The sequence below is a fragment of the Pelobates fuscus genome, chromosome 4, assembly GCF_036172605.1.
Source record: "Pelobates fuscus isolate aPelFus1 chromosome 4, aPelFus1.pri, whole genome shotgun sequence".
Lineage (NCBI taxonomy): Eukaryota > Metazoa > Chordata > Amphibia > Anura > Pelobatidae > Pelobates > Pelobates fuscus.
In genome coordinates, this window is record NC_086320.1 from 330,859,080 (window position 1) to 330,879,079 (window position 20,000).

Below are 20,000 nucleotides of genomic sequence, written 5' to 3' on the forward strand. Positions count from 1 at the left end.
TCTGACCTATTATTATTAAAGGGGATAACCAGCCAGGTTACCCAGGTCCCGCTACAGGGGGCATTACACAGAGAGAAAATATAATAAAGGAAAGAAAATATGTGTTGACATGAGGTTGGTTAAAGGAATGAATAACCACTAGTTATGATTATTATTATTTATAAAGCGCCAACAAATTAATTATAATTAAACGTAATTGTAACCAGATGAGTTGGACACACAGAGGGGTTAAGGGCCCTGCTCAATGAGCTTACATGCTAGAAAGAGTGTGGTATAGTGGCAGAAAAAGTAAAGGTAGGGTAGAAAACTAGGTTGTTAGAATAGTATTAACTATATAACAGTTGCAGGAGAAGAATCAGGGTGCGGTGGGCAAGCTATGATCAGTTTAATTGATATTCTTTATTGAAAAAGTGAGTTTTCGAAGATTTTTTTGAAGGACTGGAGACTCGGTGAATGTCTAACGGAGAAAGGAAGGGAGTTCCACAGGAACGGTGCAGCCCTAGAGAAGTCAGAGCATCAGAGATGGGAGTGCGAACAGAGGATAGACATAGGTCTTTGGCAGAGAGTAGGGGCCTAGACTATTAGGGGTGATTTATACTAAAAAAAACAAAAAAAAAACATTTTATTTAGCAAATAGAGTGTTGTTTTCATATTTTTTTGTGTTGTATTTTTTTTTTTTTTTTTTTTTACATAATTTTGTATTTTATAAAATGCAACAGCATACTTAACCCAACATGTTTTCTGGAGTCTATCTATAAAATAATTATCTTAACTGGACTTTTTTGCAAAGGAAATTAAACATGTTTGTTACATCTTCAAATCCAAACAGAGTTGTATGACCATTAGCCATCCTGAATCATCTTTCTTTTTTCATAAAATACTAAAAGTCAGAAATACTAGGGTGTTTCATGAATTCAAATACATTTGCCAAAATTACCTGCCAAGTCTGTGGCAAAATTTTTCTATGCTTTTTAAACATTCTTCCGAGGTTTTTAGGATTTATTCCGCAAAAAGAAATGTTACTGCATTATATAAAATTGTAAGTCATATAGAAGTTTTTCTGCTTTATATAACTGGAACCTGGATTTATGCCTGGTATTTAATACCAGGCTGCAATCACACAAAATTACCTATTTTTAGCTAAGTAAACAACTTGGGGGATTTTCCTAGCAATATTTATAAACTTTGACATTTTTTGCAGAAATCTTTTCTAGCATATTGTTTTTCCACATGTTGAATTACATTTCTATTTCTTTTATTTTGTAGCATGCGATATTTTGAACTAGAAAAATAAAAAATAAAAATCCCAATGCATGGTTAGATAGATAGATAGATTGATTCAGTCCAAGTACATAAAAAAGAAGAGTAGGGGGAGGACAGTATGAAATAAAATGCACAGAGAGTGAGCAGGCCAATGAGGTCCAATGCTACCTGTGAGTCCACATATGACTGGTCCTTTCTGTAATGGGGGCAGGGTTACTCAAAAAGAGGAACATGGTATGAAAGCACGGCAGCCTAACTGACAGCCTGTCTGGCTAGCCCCACTCAGGGCAGCATTGGTTTAAAGCACTTTTTCCAAGCACTCATTTTGCATATCATGAGAACATCTTTTATTGGCTCATAATGGTTGATTGGGAACATTTCCCAGGTGTCCTCAATAAAGGATGCATAATGAGTGATGCACAATAGGTTGGTTGAAAATGTACCATTTCCAGCAAGTAAATCAAAAGGAGCAGATACATTTAAACACTTTATGACGCAATGCTATAAGCAGTAATAACTTAAGTATTCTATACTAATTAGTGAGGACGTATAGTTAGAATATATTCTCCTTTAATACAAATGGCAACATTTCCCAATGCTTTAAATGAAAACATTGTGAAAGCCTAAATATGTAAAACACTTGCATTATAGGTTTTCATGTACTGGGGGTGGAATAAGAATATAAAAATACACTTGAACCCTGCCCCCCAGACACCCCATGTGTGTCATTCCCTACCCCGAGTCCCTCCATGTGTCCTACTCCCTCACCCCAGCCCCTCCATGTGCCTCATTCCCTCCCCACCAGCCCCTCCACGTTTTTCATAACCTCCCACAGTCCCTCCATGTGTCTCATTCCCTCCCCCCAGTCCCTCCATGTGTCTCATTCCCTCCCACAGTCCCTCCATGTTTCTTATTCCCTCTCCCCTACCCCTTCATGTGTCTCATTCCCTCCTCCTCCAGCCCCTTCATGTGTCTCCCCCCCTCCCCTCCTATACCTGCATGTTGCAGTACCTGGTATGACAGGAAGTGCTCTCTCAGTGATCACTTCCTGTCAGACCACAATCTGCTCTGCCATGCTACATGCAGTAGCCAGCTGGAGGAGAGCAGCACATCATGCTCCTCCTGCCGGTCACGCAGCAACCACGTTCCCTGCACGGCCGCACCAGCCCTGAATTATGCCGGAACCATGGTCGCAGGGGTTTACAGTGGGTTTTTTTTGTTAGTTGCTGCTGTTAAAAAGTTGTTGCAAACAGGACACTGGATATGCCCCATGGATAGCCACAATAATGGGACGCAGGCAATGCTTGTCTACCGGGCACCTATAATGATAGTGTACTGGTGCCCAGAAGATGCCCAGCCTCTAAGGTCTCTATAAAGCACCTATAATGATGATCAGTGTCTTGATCCCCTATAATGCTTTTATAAAGAGGGTTGGGAGATTCCTAGTTTCCTGTGCCCCTACTTGTATCTATAATTAGGCCTAGGATATATCTAGTGGTTCCCAATGAACTGTTCATGTGTGCTCATTAATAGCACAAGCTGTGCAACTGCTATCAAAGTATATAATCAGATTTACCCAAATATTCCAAAACAATGTATCATCCTTGAATCAGTATTAAAAGAGCTACTTAGATTAAATACATATTTCTGATCCACAAAGAAACTGCATGGCAATTCAAATGGTTTATATGCTATAAGGCTATTATTCACCCTTATGTTGTGTGACGCTTTGATAGCATATGTGTTATTATGATAATTATCATTACTGACAACATGCAAGAGCAGATTCAGATACTCAATGCATTATACTTATCACAATCTGAATTTATATTGTTTTAAAGTTGATTTTTAGATTTGAAATCAACGTGAAACTATTAGCTATAATATGCTTTAGCTGAGATCAAAGATCATATGACAATAAACTGCTCATCAGCTGATGCCCTTGACAGAGCTCCCCAGTGTTCCTGTCACCCATACATGCCGTAAACAAACCACTGATGAGACAATGACAATAATTAACACAAGCTTTGATAGTACAAAACGACTCTCTTTTTCAGCTAGAGTAAGCTGAATGATTGCCAAGTAGTACACATGGGAGACAGAACACTATATTATTAAATCTCTCTTCAGCCTGTTAAACAATACAAATTTCTTTTAAAAATGTAAGATAACTTCATACTAAAACCTGATATTCCTAGTTATTTGAAGAATTATCAACAACATACATATTTTAATATCTGGTTACCTAATCCTCACTATATTCAGTTGGTTTCGATATGTGTTCTTTTAAAACAAGGTTATTTTTTAAGGGAACACTCCAAGTACCATTATCACTACAGCAAACTGAATACTTACACGGGGTGGCTGCACTGCACTACTAGCACCATAACCACTATAGTGCTTTACTGTGCTATAAGCCTCTACACAGTGACTAATTAAGCCTATACACAGCAGGGATAAATATATGAATAAACACGATGGTTTATAATATATGACAATATACAATTATTTTTATAATTTTCTGAACATTCTATATAGTGAATTGAAAACCATACATTAGGCTATATTAGCCAAACTATAGATACAGTTGAATTGGAAACCTTTTCCAAAACATTTATGTTTGTCTTAAATATTGCAATTTAATTTTCAGTTTACTACAATTCCCAGATTTTACTAGTAACATGACGTAAAGTCATGATTTTATTAAAGACACAGAGGCGAGTATTATGCATAACTCTTTCTTTATTTCCTCAGCAGCAAAGATAGAGGAATATAAATATTGTCAAAATGAAGGAAAAAACTGTATAGGCATAACGGGTAGCCGATCACATGGTAGAGGAAGTAGCTATATAAGTCCTGTGTCTCCCACAATCCCCCTCTTTCTTGCGAAAACCGAAGACCAGGTAAGAAGAACGATGTCCCACTTGATCAACACAGGAGACAGGAACAATACGATAACTTCAAGCTAAAAAAGACAGAGAAATATGGTAATTTCCAGACTCAAAACTGTAGACTTACCAAACATCACTGTGAGGAGTCACAAACAACAAACTGGATTCTGAAATACAAAATATAAATAATTAGTAAACATAATAAGACGTACAAAACCATCCAATCATATAAATAAATACATATAAATAAATACATACCTAATTGAACAGCAAAAACCCGTAGAGTCTCAAGCATCTCGTATCCCAAATCCACACCGGGAGGGTGGGAGGGAATAATACTCGCCTCCGTGTCTTTAATAAAATCATGACTTTACGTCATGTTACTAGTAAAATCTGGGAATTTTATTAAAGACACGGAGGCTCATATTATGCAAGTTCAAAGCTGTGCAACCACTCGAGATGCGATGTGTTCAATAGGTCTGAAATAGAAGTCCCTAAAGGTCGATTCTCTGGACCAATCTGCCGCCCGCATAATATCCTCCAGACGACATCCGACTGAGGAGGCTTTTGAAGCCATCGCGCCTCGCACCGAATGAGGCGTAAAAACAGAGGTGTCTATACCTGCAGAAGATAGTAACCAACGCACCCAACGTGCTAGAGTAGGTGTTGAAACTGGCCGGTGAGGTGACTTAAAAGATAAGAACAAATCATGTAGATCAGCGGAGCGCAGGGAACGTGTAGCATCCAGATAAACTTTGACGCAATCCACTGGGCAAAGTGCCGGACAACCAGAAAACCTAGGGTATGTAAAGGACTTGGATGCAGATTTCGTCCTCCTGGATATGTCAAAAGTAACGCCTTCCGGGGTGAATGCAACGGCATCCCAATCCAGGGCCCTGACATCAGAGACCCTCTTGCAAGAGATCAAACAGAGTAACATCACCAGTTTGGATGACAATCGCTTTAAAGTCAATTCTTGGTTAGGGTACCATGATGAGAGGAACTGCAACATCACGTTGACGTCCCAAAAGGCAGAGAAACGAGGCCGAGGAGGACGGGCGAGTCGAATACCCTTGAGAAGGCGACATACAAAAGGATGTCTGCCGACAGGGGAACCATCCAAACCCTTGTGTCCGGCCGAAATAGCCGAGCGGGATAGGTTGATCGTGCGGTAAGCCTTACCTGAGTCAAACAGGAACGTGAGGAACTCCAGGATCAAATGTAGAGGGGCAGATACGGGATCCACTGCCCGTTCCATGCACCAACCAGACCACGATCTCCATGAAGCTCGATAAGCTGTTCGTGTGCCTGGGGCCCAGGCGTTATCGAGGAGTAGGAGAGTTGTCTGCGGAACGTCTGAGACAACCCAAGGTCCCCTGAAAGGAACCATGCTATCAGGGGCAGCTGGTGTTGCAACACCAGTTCGTGCGAGTTCCCATCCGGATCCAGAAGGAGGTCCTGGAAGACTGGGATCAACCGAGGGAAATCTATGGACAACTCCATCAAGCGAGGGAACCATGGCCGAGATCTCCAGAGAGGAGTGACCAACGCCACACGACAGTCGTGGCGAACCAGTTTCGAGATCGTGCGTGCGATCATGTTGAACGGGGGAAAAGCGTACAGGTGACCCTGTGGCCAGTCTTGGAGAAAGGCATCCGTCGCCACCGCTGCCGGGTCCGGCCTCCAACTGTAGAACTTCGGCAGCTGAGTGTTCAGCCGTGATGCGAACAGATCCATCTGGAACTTTCCCCACAACATGTCCAGGCTCTGGAACACCGAAGCGTGCAAACGCCAATCGCCAGAGTCTCTTAAGTGTCTGGAATTCCAATCCGCTCCCGAATTGTCCAGACCCGGAATGTGTTCCGCCGTCACCGAGACGTTGTTGTATAGGCAGAACTGCCAGAAATCTTTTGCAAGCATCGCTAACATTTTGGACTTCGTACCTCCCAGGTGATTTATGTAACGGACCGCCGACACGTTGTCCATCTTGAGGAGAACGCAGCAATTCGCCCGCCCTGGGGTAAGGCTGCGGATCGCGAACGCCCCTGCCAGGAGCTCCAAGCAGTTGATGTGCAACGACTTCTCCATGTCTGACCATCTGCCTCCTGTGGAAACGTCTCCACAACGAGCACCCCAGCCGTGTAAGCTGGCATCGGACTCGATCACTACGTCCGGGATGGAGCCGAAAATGGCCCTCCCGTTCCACGCCTCCATGTGTGCCAGCCACCACACCAATTCGTCTCTGGACTCCGTGTCCAGGCGTATCCGAGATTCGTAGGAGTGACCTGACCGAAGGTGTGCCCCTTTGAGCCGCTGGAGGGCTCGGTAATGTAGTGGACCTGGGAAGATCGCTTGAATAGAGGCCGCGAGAAGGCCAATTATCCTCGCCAGTTGCCTGACGGACAAATCTGGGACGCGAAGAGCCCTTCGAATTTCCTTCTGGATGGCTTTCACCTTGGGGCCCGGTAGAAACAGAAACTGTCGGACGGAGTCCACTCTGAAGCCCAAAATTTCTATGGACTGGGCGGGATCCAGGACCGACTTGTCCCAGTTGATCAGAAAACCTAACCTCTGTAACAGGTTGGTAGTCCACTCTAGGTGTAGAAGGAGATCCTCCTTTGATTGGGACAAAATCAGAATGTCGTCCAGGTAGATAATGAGACGAACCCCGCGGGTTCGAAGGAACGCCACTACCGGCTTCAAGAGCTTGGTGAAACACCAGGGAGCCGAGGAGAGACCGAAAGGCAGGCAGGTGAAGCGCCAGCGACGCCCATGCCATGTGAAATGGAGATAGTGTCTGAACTCCGGAGCGATAGGGACCGTGAAGTAAGCGTCCTTTAGGTCCAGTTTGGCCAGCCAGTCCGACTGGCGCAGAAGGTCTCTGAGGCAGTGTATACCTTCCATCTGGAAGTGTTGGTAACGCAGGAAGGCGTTGAGGGGACGAAGATTTATCACAGGGCGAACTCCGCCCCCTTTCTTGGGCACCAGGAACAGATTGCTCGTAAAGCCCTTGGCGGTGAACGGCAGTTCCTCTATAGCGCCCTTGGACAACATTTCTGAGACCTCCGCGGAGATCATCTCGTCCTGATCTGGTGGAAGAGACAGTTCTCTGGGGGAATAAAACTGGACAGGCATGGAAACAAACTCTAGGCGATACCCCATTACGCACTGCAGAACCCAAGCATCCGAGGTGATATTTTCCCACTCTCGGTAAAATAGGGCCAACCTCCCCGCTACTTGAATGGCAGGGAAAGAAAGGGTACTTACCATAAGGACGTCTGCCGGGGTTACCACCGCCGGAATACCTGGAGCCCCAAGCCCGACCTCTGGCTGGGAAGAAGGGAGGGGTTCTCTGGTCCTGAAATCCCCGGGAGGGAAAAAAGGAACCTCTGGTTGCGTGGAATGCGCCTCGGAAACCACGGCCGGGTGGACGGTTCCTGCTACGCCCGGCCCCTCCGAAAACCTTAGGCGCGAACACGCGCTTCATATTCGCCTGTGCCTTGTCAATGGCAGTGAAGGTCTTGACAAAAGACCCCATGTCTTTAACAAAAGAGGTGCCGAACAGCAAACCCTCATCGGTCGGGTCAGGCTCCGCCACAGTCATAGTGGCCAGTTTAGGGTCTATCTTCAAGAGGATCGCTTTACGCCTCTCTGTGGACATCGCCGTATTGGCGTTCCCCAGTAGGCATATCGCCCGTTGGACCCAACCTATGGCCACATCCACATCTACAACAGAGTCTCCCGCTCTAGCAGAGTCGAGGAGCTCATAGAGCTTCGACAGGGGTCCCAGCGTATCCAGGATCTTGTCCTGGCAACCCTTTAGGGAATGGTCAAGGCCCTTCTTAGATTTCCACCCCGACTTATTCAAAAACTGGGCAATCTGCGGATCAATGTCAGGGGTCTTGCATGCAGAGCCCGGGAGGGAGGGTCGTGGGCATTCGGCGCGCAGCTTATTGCGGCCTTCCCTAGAAAGGGGCGTGCGGATGCGCTTAGCCACATACTGGGCAATATGATCCGGGGGGACCCATTCAGCGGACCGGGGGTGGCGCAAATCATCAGGGTCGAACAGGGGGTTACCCTGTGGGTCAAGGATCGCCTTGGTGTCCCCAGAGGGGCCTAATAACTGACCCCGGTCCTTGGCAGAGGACCCCGAGGGGGTGACGCCCGTAGGGGGCAAATCCTCGCCAGAGTCATTATCATCAAAGGAGTCGTACTCCATAAGGTCGGATTCATCCTCCACACTCCGGTCGGTATCCGACCCATCATCAAGGGCTCTAGCCCGTTTCCATAATCTAGCCTTTTTAGCCCGGCCAGGGGCTCTTTTGCGCGTGGGGTGCGCGCTATCTGTGACCGCCTCCAGCGTGTCAGTCATGGCAGGTAGCACCTGCATAGAAGAGTGGGAGCCGACATGTTTAGACTTAGTCCTTGCCTTACGGGCACCAGGCACAGTCTGAGCAGGGGAAGGGGAACCCACACCTAGGGGGGTAGTAGGGACCATAGTAGGTAAAACCACAGAATGCAGGGACTGTGAGAATGAGGAGGAAACAGCCCCCATGGCTGAGGCAATAGCCTTCTGGATTGAAGAAGCCATAGTGGCCTCCAGCATGGCCTGAAACTCCTGAGAGGCCATAGTACCCTCGGGATTATCTGAGTGAAAGTCCCCAGGGGGGCCTACAGGGCCATCCTCCCTATCCTGCATATTGGTAAAAACCACAGCGAGCTTAAGTTAAGAAAAAACTGACTAATTATACTAGGGGAGAAAAAGGGTTGAGTAACCCACAGAAATAGCAGGGAGAAACAAAGAAGGACCAGACCGTCAGAGTGCCAGGGGACCCAGAGGACAAAACGAGGCGACCGACCGCACGGCAGCACTGCAAGCAGAACGGAGTCTGCCCAAAATGGCCGCCGCACGTGAGGGAGGCGCTCGCGACCGGGTGTCCGGCGGGGGAAGGGGCGCGTGCACCCGAGCCGCGCGGGCAGCCGGTGAGAAGGGAGAGGAGAGCACTCAGCCGCGGCCGAGGGCAGGAGACGGTCGCGGCAGCGAGGCAGAGCTGGGTCCCGCGCAGGAAATGCGGGAGAACAGGGGAGCGAGGGGAAGGGTGGAAAACCTCTGGCTAGAAGGGTAGAACCCCCAAGGAGTCCGAGGCACTGACGGTACAGGTCAAGACAGAATAGAGTGCACAATAAGGCAAACAGAATAAATAAATACAAGATGAATACAAATACATGTAAAACACCAAACTGAAAATCAGAATCAAGAGCAAACAAGTAACACTTATCTGTCTGAGGAAGCAGCAAAGAAAGAGGGGGATTGTGGGAGACACAGGACATATATAGCTACTTCCTCTACCATGTGATCGGCTACCCGTTATGCCTATACAGTTTTTTCCTTCATTTTGACAATATTTATATTCCTCTATCTTTGCTGCTGAGGAAATAAAGAAAGAGTTATGCATAATATGAGCCTCCGTGTCTTTAATAAAATCCATTGTTTTAATGAATAAACTCACTGTAATGACTTGGTATGAATCTACATATAGAAATCCACTGTAAATAAATCAATAATAATAACAAAGTATTTGACCAGGAAAGGTACATTCAGATTACTCTTATTAAAAAAATAAGCATTAATTAAAAACAATTTTAACGAGTTTCCTATTTTTACACTGAGATAGGAAATATTGTAATGTAACTAAAATGCTTGTAATGTAACTAAAACATATTTTGTTTAACTTTTACATTAAAAAAACATGCAATATATCTTTGAAAAAAGTGTCCCATCAAATTGCAATATTGTAGTGGTAAGTGGGTTCTGTGGTGGATATAGTCAGGAAAAACGATTTTATTGGTTTAATTTCAGTACTTTATCTTGTTAACCTGCAGTTTATGGTCTTAGTCACAATACTATAAAAAATATTACAGCACAGGATATATATATATATATATATATATATATATATATATATACACACACACAGGTTTTAGTCATCGTAAAATAGTATCTGATATGCTTTCATCTATGTGGACAAGATACCACATACATACTGAAAAGTCAATAAATATAAAGTACTATCAGAGTTAGCATGGGGTCCACTTTATCCCCCACCTTTAAGACCAGTTCTTAACCAATAACAAAATTATAATTTTACTCAACAATATATGTAATTGTCTTTGGTAGGCCAGCTAATGGCACTAACAGTTTCCAATGGAATTTTAACAGAATTATTTGTAACAAAATAAGAATAATGGCATGAGAAATTTCAGTCATAATTAGATTTGGCTTCACTTAATTATTGAAATCGGGAATTCTTTTTCAGCTGTATTATATTTGTCCTTTATTTGAAACCCTGTCCATGTGAAATCACTTTATTTGGAGTCACCGAAATATTTTAAACATAGATAATTATGTGTATCTACAAACTTACCATGATTAGATATCGTCTTGATAGTTAATGTCCATACACAAGAAAATGTTTTATTTTAAAGTTAAATTACAGCTACTAAAATCTAATGATGAAAACATATTTATTCTCTGTTGAATATTATATTTGAAGAATACTGTGAAAATCCCATTATTATACATGTATTTCCCTTAGGAGCTATGAAATTTCAGTTTCCCTTTTAAGAGGTCCTTTTGTAATGTTTGATTTTTAGTGTTATATTTTGTTTCACTGGTTAAGAGTTATCTGAGAATTTTGTTAATTTCTTAAGCCGTTAGGCCAGGGGCATAACTGGGAATAGAGGGCCCCAGTGCAAGAATCAGAAAAAGGCCTTTACACTCTCACTTATACACGTACGCTGACATACATTCACTGACAGACATGCATTCATTGGCACACACACACTGGCACATTGGCACACATTTAATCAACACACACTTTCACTGATATATATATATATATATATATATATATATATATATATATGCATTTATATATATTCTCTAACATACACTCATTGAAACACACACTCACTGACAGACATGCAGTCATTGGCACACACATTGTTTAACCAACACACACAGACACAAACATTCTCACTGACAGACACATACTCAGATACACTCACTGACACACACTTTCAGATACACTATGTGGCATACACACAGTCACTGACATACACTGGCATACACACAGTCACTGACAGACACACACACACACACTCAAAATCAATGACAGGCACACACACTCACTGACAGGCACATGCACACACATTTGCTGACAGACACACACTCTCATTGACAGACACACATACTTACTGATTTGACACACACTGACAGACACACTCACTGGCATACACACACTGACAGATACACACACTCACTTACATAAGCTGCAGTGGTTCTGGGGACTATAGTGTCCCTTTAATGTGAGGTAAATTAGAGATTAGTGTCACTAATAATATACTAGATTGCCTACTTACAACCAGATGAGGATGGTGAGTGTGTGTAAGAGATGCATTGTGCTTCTGCATGTGTATAAGAGAAGAAGTGTGTGTTTGCATGTGTGTGTAAGGGATGCATTGTGTGTTTCTGTGTATGTGTGCAAAGGATGCATTGTCTTTATGTGTAGGGGTTGCATTGTGTGTGTGTGTGATGGATGCATTGTGTGTTTCTCTGTGTGTAAGGGAAGCATGTTGTGTTTCTATGTGTATAAGGATGCATTATGTGTTTCTGTGTTTGTATAGGGATGCATTGTGTGAAAGAGCTCCCTGTCCTGCCCACTGTCCTATAGAGCTCTCCCTTCTGTACTTTAGAGCTCTTCCCTGCCCCCTAGTGGTCTCTCCTCTCCTCCCTGTCCCTTAGTGGTCTCTACTCTCCTCCCCCCCCCCTTAGTGGTCTCGCCTCTCCACCCCCCTCCCTCCCTTAGTGGTCTCTGCTCTCCCCCCACCCTCCCTTAGTGGTCTCTCCTCACCCCCCCTGTGTTCTCCTCACCTCCCTCCTCCCTGTGTTCTTCTCACCTCCCCCCCCCCCCCCCCCCCGTGTACTCCTCACCTCTCCTCTATAGAGTGCTCAGGCGGCTGCAGCATTAGAAGGGCCGGCGATGAAGGCGCAGAATGTTTTGTGTTTGAGTGTGTCAAATCAGTGAGTGTGTTTTTTTTTAGACCTATCTAGCCTCTCTACCTTTGGGAGAGCTGGTCTGGGATCGCTCCTTGTGTTCCATTGGGATCCTGACCCTGGGGTCCAGTGTGGCTGGCAACATTTTAAAGGAACACTTCAAGAGCCAAGTCCACCACAACCAGTCATAGTGTTTGGGGTCAGGATTGTTCTAGTGTCCTCCCAGAGTAATTTGTCAAATTGTTTTAGAGCAACTTCCAGATTTGTATTGCAGGAGAGTGTCCCCTGAGCTCTCTCAGTTAATGAGCTTGGTGCTGGATTACTTCTGCTACTGCAGAAGAAGGTGCCCTGGGTCGCTCCGTCAAAATTCTAAAGTGATTTGATAGATTTCTATTGCCAGGGCATCAGCATATTCATGCCAACTTAACCACTACAGTGCACTGTAGTCAATATTGTGTGGGGGGTGATCCTTTAATGGGGCCTCTGCAACTGTGTATTAAGGTTCCCAGGAAGCATTGCTTGACCTTCAACAACCCATTTGAGGTCCTGATAGATTTAAACCTGGGTATGGTGCAATTAAACAGTTCCTCGAAATCAAATCTTCCAGTAATTATCATGGCTAGAATCAAATGTGAATGTGTGTTTTCATGTGTATTCATATAGGTATAATAATCACTTAATAGGCTATATTCCAGTAGAGGTGAGGTACATTATACGCAGTAGTTATACTGGCATGATGAATAGGGTTCAAATAGAGATAGACACACTAGATTTGGGGACCCCTGCACTGTAGAACTTACAATTTGACTTGTAACTAGGCATATATGAGGGTAAGACAGTCAGGGACTTAAAGTAGTGGTTCTGGGCAACAGAGACTGTCCATGCAGCCTCAGCAGTGTTTACATTGCTGTATAACACCACCTCTAGTGGCTGTCACTCAGAGAGATATTAAAGGGGCCTTATAGGTTTGTTCCTGTAAACAATTGCTAAAATCAGTGTTCACAGACTCCACACATTTGACATGGAAACACTGAACATTCCTGATAGACAAGCATTGACTTAATGCATCTCTGGAGATGTTGATTGGCACAGGGATATGCTGTGCATGTACACTAACCTCCCAGTGCTTCCCTATTGATAAGCATTGGATTGACTAGGATCAGAGAGACCAGCACTCTGGGGAAAATAAGGTGAATTATACTACCTTTTTTAGGTTTGTGGTGGCTTGATAATATAATTGGCAGGCAAGAGTTACCAACATTTTCATTATGCTGTAGTGTACCTAAAAATATCTAATTGTGTGTCTCATTTAAAACATTGCAATTAAGTAGCCTTAAATTGGATGGTTGAACCTTGCTGAATAGTTTAGATCACTCTAGAATTCTACCATTCTAATGTATAAACTGTCTAATTTAAAGGACCAATCCATGCACCATAACCACTCCAGTGTAGTGCAGTGTTTATGGTGCAAGCAGCACTATTAATAGTTCGACTTCTTACCTGTGGTATGCCGGGCCTATATCCCCACCTCTTTTCAACTCAAAGTGTGAGCTTGAATCTCTTACTAAGGGCTTGCGTTAGCTTTCCTGAGCTTAAGCCTAGCAGTGCAGGGCCAGCTCATTGGCTGAGAGCGTTAGATGATTGCTTTCAGCTAAAAAACTAACCCTGGCTCTGCTGGGCTTTGCTCAGAGCTAAAAGCTTGTAGATGAGCACATACAGGGACCCTAGATATTAATTAATGAATTAATTAATTAGTTGACTAGTTCTATCCGGAGGAATCGGAGCACTCCTGGTACAATAACCACTACAGCATGCTATAGAGGTTACGGTGCTTGGCGTGTTCCTTTAAATTGTCTGCTATAACCATTTCTGTTGCCAGAAAGGTCAAACAATTTAAAATAGTTACTTCAATCTCATAGTAAGTGACAAATCCTTAAATAGCTTTACTAACTACCAACTGAATTTATCTGTATGTAATCAGAACTGTGAATTAATAGCATTTTAATAAAGTCACAGGCAAGGACTTTATTTGGGGAAGAAGATTGGAGAACAAGACGCACAAATCATGAAAATTATTATTTTTGATACAGTTCTCTCTTCATACCTTCACTCAGCATGGGGCTGATGATGACTAATTAGACAGTTAATACTTTACACAAGAGGAGGATCCTGATTCCTGAATAACAGGCCTCAGACTATGAGTGTACTTGAGACCATATCTCTTAAAACAAAATAGATTTGCTATAAATCACTTCTTTCTACACTATAGGAATACATATATATATTCCTAAAATGATATATATGTATAATCTTGGTATACAGCATATAATCTATATTACTTATGTATTCCATAAAAAGTGCAAACCCAGCTTGCAAATTAAGTAATATAAAAAATATACAATACTTCACGTTGTGTTAGAATAGCATGCAATAGCATGTGCTTAAATATATATCATTTTGAGTAGTGAACTCAGACATAATACAAATACATTTATGCAGGTAAGAGTCTCATGAAATATAACAGTGCTAATAACGAACCATTATTGTATGTATGGATGTATATCACAGACAGAGCATGCTGTGTTTCTATCAAATGAGAACGTGTAAGGGAAAAGTGACATAAACAGTGGGAATCATAAATATAATCTATGTGCTATATCTGTCATGCTTTTTGTCTAGAACACAGCTTGAGCAATACAAAAGAGAGTATGATCACTAAGGTGGCAGTAAATTGCTAAATACGAACGAGAATGGTCAAACATTGCAGTTCAGGCAAGACAATTCACATACACATTTGGAGATTATATTTAACAATTTATACATTTGTATAATTGGTGTGCACTAAAAAAGTCAATGTGTGGATTCCATACCAGGTATTGAAATATACAGATTTTCTTTAACGTCAAATTGCATCTGAAGTGTCTGTAAATTCTCCATGTGTCCCTCACTCAGCATTCATGGATCAGTTGAGGACTAAAACATGTTTTATTGACCTGTAGATCATAAAAACAGAAACGAAATAGAATATTTTCTATAATTACAGAGTTGGAATTTTATTGACATTCTACAACAATCAAAAAATATCATACGACAAAGTAATTATGAGAAAAGTCCAAGTTGACAAAATGTGGAGCTTCCGAGGTCAACTTTTGTCAATACCCAGAGCCATCTCGTAAAATCCTCTAAAGACATCTGAAAGAGTTGCATCAGTGATGGTAACATTCCCAGGGGATAGTTTTGCATTAATATAACTCTCTTCGGTTGCACCCCTGCACTGCAACATACCAAATTGGGATGTCTCCTCCAAAAGTGATAAAGTCACTTTCACATTTCACACTAAATCCCCTAATAACTGTTATAATTTCTGTAAACATTTAAGCCAAATGGTGAAAATCTCTTTTTTTTTTGTTGTTGTTTATTTGGACAGTATTTGTGCTCATGCTCCTAAATTGCCTATTTTTTAAATATAAAGTTTTTTTCTCTCCCCAAGGAAAACCATTGTAGTTGCCATTCATGATTAACACAGGTTATTCGGCAAATCATATTGGACAGTAATTCAGCGCAGCACAGAAACATCTTTGAAACATCAGTAACCTTGACAAAAAAAAATGGAAATATCAATATATTGTTGATTAGCTGGCTATTTTTATTATATTAGTACATATTCATTGCTGAGATTATATTCCTGTTAAAATGATACGAGAGGTTGAAGGTCACTGCTACCTTTTGCCAGCCCTGCTTGCTATAATCAGAATAAACGCAGCTAGTAAATAACTAAAGAACTCACTCAGCCAACATTATGGATTTTTCTGTAACTTCTTTTCACCACAACTTGCTTTTGATTCTTAATTCAAGGTTGTCTGGTGGGAACATTTGCCAACATTTCAAGAGTGAGTTTAACAAAGCTTTGCTCTTAGCAAAGATATTACATTTAAAGATGTAGCTTTTATAAAAGTGGCTGTCTGAAATATAACAATAATAATAATATCAATATTAACAATAATAATAGACACAGAAGGATGGACAGACATATGGACAGGCAGAAAAATAATTTTGGGAGGTGTTACTTTAGCCATGTGTAAATCTGTATAGTTTATAGATATTTTGGATCATTTAAAAATCAATTCAATAGGAAAAAAGAAGATTGTGTGTGCAAAAACACACTACCAGCTTTCATATTGATTTTTCTAATGGCCATTAATCCCTTAAGGACACATGACGGAAATATTCCGTCATGATTCCCTTTTATACCACAAGTTGTGTCCTTAACGGGTTAAAGTGTAAGCTCACCTGCCACGTCAAGGCAAACCTTTTTTAGTGAGTCCTACACTAACAATTCATCTTGCTGTTTTCAGGTAAAAGGCAAAACTCCCCATGAGAAAGATAGGGGTATGTTATGAACCCCTAAACAACTATTAATGCTTAATGGGACACATGGGGTGGGTAGTAGCACTGTAACATGGCTGTGTCACATCAAAATAAATACACACACTTTAGTGACCGTTGGAGTGACACTAAAAACCACAATTTATTTAAATGTGTGTAGGGATTTGGGAAAGTGTGCAGGTAACTCTTTTCTTGGTTTATATGTTATGTATTTGGGCTAATGAATACTATAGCCATTGCTACCACCCAAGAGTAGTGGGAGTTTGGTCGCAGGGGTTCATTTTGTATGAAGATTTCTCTGTTTTTATACCTGTTTTTATTTTATACAGAACCCCAATGTTTTTCACTTTATGATGTTTCTGGAGTAGATATTTTTCACTTGTATGGAAGAATCTGCTGAGATAATCAGACCATTATTGCCATATGGCACAGTTTTATTGAACGTATTTAAGAATTTACAAAACACAACTTTCAATCAAAAATTTAGCTTAACCCCTTAACGCCGTTACGGCGTGCTATGCCGTCACAGGTTAAGTGGGCTTTAAAGCCGTTATGACGGCATAGCACGCAGTAACGGCTTGCAGCCCCAGGAGGTAAGTTATACTTACCTCCGCCGCGATCCGCTTTGGGAGGACTGCCTCACAGCCCAGGCAGCCCTCCCACGGCAAATGAGGCCCCCGGGGGCCATGTGATCGCTCTCAAAAAGCGATCACATGGCCCTCTATAGCTGGCTTTGGATCTGCCAGCAGGGGGACTGTTTGAAATATCAGACAGTCCCCCTGCTGGTGGGAAGTATAAAAAATAAATAAAAGACAAGTGTAAAAATAAATTAAATATATTTTTATATATATATAATATGTATATATATTATATATAATATATATATACATATTATATATATGTAACGTCATACAAAGTGTATTTTAATATTAATATAAGTATATATATTAATATTAAAATACACTTAGAATGACGTTACATATATATAATATGTATATATATTATATATATATAATAGATGTACATATTCTATATATATCTATATATATATAAAATACAAATAACCGCAAATATATATATATAGATAAATACATATAATTACATAAAAGATTACATTAGTATACACGTAGAATTTAAATACCTATAAATGCATATATATTAAAATTCTACATGTATATTTAAATAATCTTTTAACGTAATTATGTGATTTGATTAATTAAAATTTGATTGACATGCATGACAACACAGGGATAAAGTGCAGAGAATTTAATTCGCAAGCACTATATTTGACCCTGTAACTCTCCAAGACACCATAAAACCTGTACATAGGGGGTACTGTTTTACTCGGGAGACTTCGCTGAACTCAAATATTCATGTTTCAAACTGGTAAATTGTATTACAACGATGATATTTTAACTGCACTTTTATGGTCTATATTATTGTTGTAATATGTTTTACTGTTTTAAAACACTAATATTTGTGTTTAGTGAAGTCTCCCGAGAATAACAGTACCCCCCATGTACAGGTTTTATGGTGTTTTGGAACGTTAGAGAGTCACAGGCTTGCATTTCATTTTTTTCACATTGAAATTTGCCAGATTGGTTATGTTGCCTTTGAGAGCGTATGGCAGCCCAGGAATGAGAATTACCCCCATGATGGCATACCATTTGCAAAAGTAGACAACCCGAGGTATTGCAAGTGGGGTATGTCCAGTCTTTCTTAGTAGCCACTTAGTCACAAACACTGGCCAAATATTCGTTTTTTGCTTTTTTCACACAAAAACAAATATGAACGCTAACTTTGGCCAGTGTTTGTGACTAAGTGGCTACTAAAAAAGACTAAACATACCCCACTTTCAATACCTTGGCTTGTCTACTTTTTCAAATGGTATGCCATTATGGGGGTAATTCTCATTCCTGGGCTACCACACCGTCTCAAAGGTAACATTACCAATCTGGCAAATTTCAATTTGAAAATGTAATGTTCTATATTTGACCCTGTAACTTTCCAAAACAACATAAAACCTGTTAATGGGGGGTACTGTTGTACTCGTGAGACATCGCTGATTACAAATATGTGCATTTTTTTTGCAGTAAAACCTAACAGTATTATGACATTCACAGTTAAAATGTCAGACGGAAATGCAAATTTAAAAAAAAATCTTATTTTCTCACATTTTTTTTACTTTTATTCATAATAAATGATGTTCCATATATGAATAGTTAATGATAGATTAAAGCCCTGTTTCTCCTGAACAAAATGATATATAATAAGTGTGGGTGCATATAATTTGAAAGAGGGGAACTACGGGTGAACAGACACATAGCACAAATTCCAGTTTTTGTTTACGTTTTGTTTTGATCAGAACGTGCACTATTGACTCCGTCCTGAAGGGGTTAATATATATGTTCACATTAAATCTCTAGGGCAAATAGTTATAGTATTGGAACATGCAGAGGAGGGAAGTAAACACTCCCATTGAACTGGCATTGGGGTAGTGGCCTGCACACCATTCTTCTGCAGATTAGAATAGTAAAAGGTGTATTGGGATTTCTGTTGCCACCATACTTGCATTCTGCAAGTCCTTTGCTAGCCTGGCCCTCTGAAGGTTTGTACATGGATTGGTGACTCATAGTCTCAGTGTTCTCCAGGTCTGGGCTGGTTAATGTAAATATATAACATATGACTGCAGTATCTGTGATTGACCAATTTGCCAGTTTATGATGAGTATAGTGTTCCTGAAGGTGTTTACATGAACTGCACACTAAGATGATGCAATGCTCTTGACATTCATAAAATAAATTGCCTTTCAGTGACAGCAATGGTGTCCAGGGGTTTGTGTCTCTTAGACATGCACAAATCTCTGTGAATGCTCCATCATGATGTGCTGGTCAAACTAATGAAGGTTGGAGAGATATATGACGTCACACCTCGCAACTGCTAAAGACTCCATCTGTCACGCATCCTCCATGTGAATAGGACCATCGACACTGAGATCAAAATGGCCATTCATTTGTACTCATCTCCCTGGCCAAAAGATGTCAGCCCTTCCCTGAGGACATGATTTATGTGTTACTGCAAAGCAATACTGTGTGTGAAACACTAGATTCCTAGGGAAATCAATGGAATCTAACGCTACCTATTTCCTATAGGAAACTATAAGAGGCTTTAAGTCCCAGTACACTTTCAGGTTTATTCACTAAAATGAGAATTCAAAGTGAATTTCAAATTTAAGGCCCAGTCACGCTCGCATTACGACTTCCCCCATAGTAAAGCATTGTATAATGCTTTCATATGGGGTTTTGAGTGATACTGGATGTCCTCATGCTTAGTGTGAGGACATCCAGCGTCAATTAAAGCGGCACTGTCATGTCGAACTTACCTTTCTTTAATCGATTTCTCTT

General features: G+C 41.4%; 1 protein-coding gene across 3 annotated transcripts in view; it reads left to right on the plus strand.

Annotated features, from left to right (window-relative positions):
* Positions 1 to 20,000, plus strand: part of DGKB (diacylglycerol kinase beta) — a 567,171-nt gene that overhangs the window by 369,396 nt on the left and 177,775 nt on the right. The gene's annotated exons all lie outside the window — the stretch shown is intronic.